This window comes from Phalaenopsis equestris, unplaced genomic scaffold, assembly GCF_001263595.1.
Source record: "Phalaenopsis equestris unplaced genomic scaffold, ASM126359v1 Scaffold000837, whole genome shotgun sequence".
Classification (NCBI taxonomy): domain Eukaryota; kingdom Viridiplantae; phylum Streptophyta; class Magnoliopsida; order Asparagales; family Orchidaceae; genus Phalaenopsis; species Phalaenopsis equestris.
In genome coordinates, this window is record NW_018165277.1 from 16,034 (window position 1) to 20,678 (window position 4,645).

General features: G+C 39.5%; 1 protein-coding gene across 2 annotated transcripts in view; it reads right to left on the reverse strand.

The window, feature by feature from the left end:
* LOC110031527 overlaps window positions 1–4,645 on the reverse strand; it is a gene marked incomplete at its 5' end in the record, with an annotated part of 18,335 nt that overhangs the window by 12,905 nt on the left and 785 nt on the right.

Below are 4,645 nucleotides of genomic sequence, written 5' to 3' on the forward strand. Positions count from 1 at the left end.
CCCCCCCCCCCTCCCCCCCCCCCCCCCCCCCCCTCCTTCACTCTTCCTTGATTCTTCATTTCCTCTACCAATTGCTCAACTCTTCGATTTATCTCTGCTTTCTTCGTTTTCTCTCCTCATGTAACTGAAATGAGTCATCACAATCTTCTCAACTTACAAAAAATTTTGTTCTCAAAATTTATTAGCTATCCATAAAATTAAGGTCATTTATTAAGATGAAAAAGTAATCACTATAAAAGTAAAGATTTGATACAGGACGACTCAACTATACTTCAAAACACAAATAATTAACACTTCCTGACATTAGATGCTCAGTTTTATGGATGCATACTCAGGGTACAATCAAATAAGGATGAACCCAGCAGACGAGGAAGCCACATCTTTTCAAACAAATAAGGGCTTAAATTGTTATCAGGTTATGTCGTTCGGATTAAAAAATGCTGGTGCAACTTATCAACGTCTAATGAACAAAGTCTTTAGAAATCTTCTCGGACATACAATGGAGGTTTACGTTGATGACATGTTAGTAAAAAATCTGGAAGCATCCCAACACACTTCTCATCTGGAGGAGTGTTTCCAACTTCTTCGTCAATACAATTTACGACTTAACCCGACTAAATGTGCTTCTGGAGTGACATCAGAGAAATTTTTGAGATTCATGGCTATCCATTGTGGAATTGAAGCAAACCCAGAAAAAATTAAAGCGCTGAGGGACATGATGCCTCCAAAAAACATCAAAAAGGTATAACGGTTGAATGACAGTATAGTCACTTTATCCCGCTTCTTAGTTTATTTTGGGAAAAGTATCTGTCGTTCTTCAAGATACTCAGATGTGCTCGGAACACCGGTTTTCAGTGGACGGAAAATTTTCATGCGCTGAGGGACATGATGCCTCCAAAAAACATCAAAAAGGTATAACGGTTGAATGACAGTATAGTCACTTTATCCCGCTTCTTAGTTTATTTTGGGAAAAGTATCTGTCGTTCTTCAAGATACTCAGATGTGCTCGGAACACCGGTTTTCAGTGGACGGAAAATTTTCATATTGCTTTCGAGCAACTCAAGACATATTTGGCTTCACCGCCCCTCCTCTCAAAGCCCATTAAAGGAGACATGTTATATATCTATTTGGTTATTTCACCTCATGCAATAAGCTCTGTTCTTGTCAAAAAAGAAAACTCGACAAACCAATATATTACGTTAGCAAAATTCTCTCTGATGCAGAAAGTCGCTATCCATTGGCGGACAAGACTGCACTAGCCCTGGTATTCTTAGCAAGGAGACTTCGTCCGTACTTCCAGACTCACACTATCAGCACACTATCAGCGTCCACTATCAGCGTCTACACGCAACTCCCTTTGAAGACTATCCTACAAAAACCAGAAGCATCAGGACGATTAGTTAAATGGTCAGTATAATTGAAAGAATTTTACATCCATTATTTACCACGCCCAAACATCAATTCACAGGTGTTGATCGACTTTGTGGTAGAATGTACAGTGTCTACCTCTAATGAACCACCCTCTTCTCTTTCACGGTCACCTCAGTGGACACTATACGGAGACGGAGCATCCAAAAACTTGCAGGAATACTACTCATCTCCCCAAAGAAAGACATTTTGGAATAAGAACTTCGTTTGAAATTTTCAGTCACCAATAATATTGTCGAATATGAAGCACTTGTCGTCGGATTAAAGCTTGTCATCAACTTTGAAGTACGAAACATGATTATCTACACTGATTCTCAACTCATTGAATCCTAGGTAGAAGAAGAATTTGACGCTCATAACTCACAATTGGTGCAATATCTCAGTCTGATAAAAACACTTCTCGCCCAAATTGAAACATGTCAGCTCATTCACATACTTCAGGAGCATAACACCTGAGTTGATGCCCTCTCCAAGCTTACAACTTCAACAACTGGAGATCTCTATAAAAGAATGTGCATTTAGGAGATACATTTTCCTAGCATCCATGACCCATGGGTGATACTGTCTATAGATGACCCAAGGGAGTCATCTTGGATGAATCCCATCATCTCCTTCCTCCGAGACGAAACACTGTCAGATGATGCTACTACATCAATTCGCATCTGACGCATGACTGCCAACTTCATCCTTATAGGGGATGAACTGTATAAGAAGTCATTTGCAAGTCCATATCTTAAGTGTCTTCCTCCATCTGAAGCTGATTACGCTCTACGAGAAGTTCATTTTGAAATATGTGGGGAGCATTTAGGTGGCGAGGCACTTGCTCTTAAAATAATGAGACAAGACTTCTACTAGCCCACGATCAAGCAAGATGCAATAGAATTTGTGCAAAAATGTAAGAATTGTCAACTACACTCCAATCGTGTGCATGCGCCGCTAGTACTCACATCTTTTCTGAGTTCTTGGTCTTTCGCCCAATTAGAGTAGATATCATGGGGGTTTCCAATAGCTACTGGACAATGAAAATTCATCATCTTATTTGTCAACTACTAAGCAGAGCCTCTTGCCAAGATCACTGAGGCCAATGTCAAACAATTTGTCTGGAAAAGCATCATTTGTCGCTTTAGGCTTCCCGCAAAAATTATCACCCAAAATCCCGAGTCAAGACTTTCGACTCGGATAACAATAAAGAAAAGCTCCGACAACAGTTGGATCTTCTCTCGGAAATACGCGATGTGGCCCACCTCAGAGCAGATTCCTACCACCAAAGAATTGCTCGCCACTTCAACCGAAGAGTAAAGCCTCGACCTATCTCCATTGGTGACCTGGTTTTGCGTAGTATCGAAGTCGCTGATCATGATCCCCAATGCAACAAATTATCCCCTCTATGGGAAGACTCGTATATCGTGGCTATCATGATCAAGCCTGGAACCTTCAAGCTCAAAGACTCAGATGGAGAAATCCGCTCCAGACTTGAAATGCCGAGAATCTTCGGAAATACTACCAGTAGTACTTCAGTCACATCATCTGTCATATTGCATACAATGTCAATATATCTCAGACTTATTTTATTGTTTTCATCTATAGAAAAGAATATCTTTAGAATGTGTAATGGCTCATTCACGAGTCACTTTATGCTCTCGACCAGAGAAATACACAACTCTGGTTGTATCTTAGTCAAAGCTCGATCGATCCCAAGAGGATTTGATCTGACTTCATGGTTTAACATCGTTGAATTTTTACTCTGATAAACAAACCTGAATATGTTAACAGTCTTTGATGGACTACACCTGATCCCTTCCACACAGGTTCATAAGTGAGTCATGCTCCAGCAAACAACCTTGGATGGGTTAGGGTTAATAAGTACCCGAAGGACTTTCTTTGACTCCTCCCATACATGTTAAATATCACTGAGTAATACTCTGATGCATAACCTCAACCAAGTAAAAGGCCGTTGGCAATTTATACCAACGGTAATCTTCTTAAATGACATTGGACATCCAATGCGTCACACCACTGCAATTCTCCGCCCAGCACGTCGTCGTGATGCACTGTCACAACGCGACACATTGCTGTAACACGTCGTCGCGCCGCCGCAACGCGTCGCCACGACGCACTGCTGCACCTCTACTCTTTCTTTCAGCTCCTATTTATCGGCTCCAAATGAGATTTAACCATTAAAAGGTCATTTTTATAGACTTAAAAAAGAAGTAAAAAATTAAATATTTATTATTAAATAAACTTTAAAAAGAAGTGAAAAAGTAAATATTTGTTATTAAGCAGGTTTAAAAAGGTGTGCAAACATTAAATGTCATAAAAAAATTAAAAAAAATTTCATTTTCCAAAAAAAAATTCTCGAGTTCCCCAACTCTACATTTCGAGCCCATCTTTTCAGTTTCGGGCTCACAGTCGACCTGTCTAGGGCAGTATTCGAACTCTGTCACCCTCTCATAAAGCAAAAGAACTTACCAACTGGGTTATCTTCAACTTCTTAATATATAAGAAAAAAAATATTTTTATACCGATACTAATAAAATAATATATATTGATACGTATGCAGGACATAAATGCTCCAGATCTTGATAATTTTGGACAATAAAAATGGTCTCGCCTGAAACTGGTCGCCCAAAAATAAGAGGGCAACTGATACGCCATCAACAAATTTTCATCATCCGACACGAATCTCAAGACATGACACGGATCCCAAGATAATATTTTGAGCAAGAAAAGTTCAATTCTTGATAAAATTCATCCAGAGCTCTGATTCCAGCAAACTTATAATCAAACTGACCGGCTCGATGACAGACCTAATGAAATAAAAAAATGATATCAAAACTAGTCCAATCTGAGTCAAATCAAACTCAGATCAAGTCATTAAACCACCCTTGGAAGATTTCTGGACACATTTGGAAGATCAAAAAAACGTCGACACTAGCAAGCCTATACTCGAATCAATCGTCTCAATAAGACAAATCCAACAAGCCCAATATCACTCATTTCCGGCATGGTTAAAGCACTCAAATGTTTATTAAATGTCGCATAATCGAAAGAAACTTTTTGTACCGTCCGATCAAAATGGTTGATATTCCTGCATTAATTGTACTCATAACACTATAAATAGACGCCCACCCTTCACATAAGGGAAAGCTGAATTATAGAGAGAGTTGCAGCTCAACATTAACGCCGATCATCTTCGACCACCGCCGACATCCGCAGA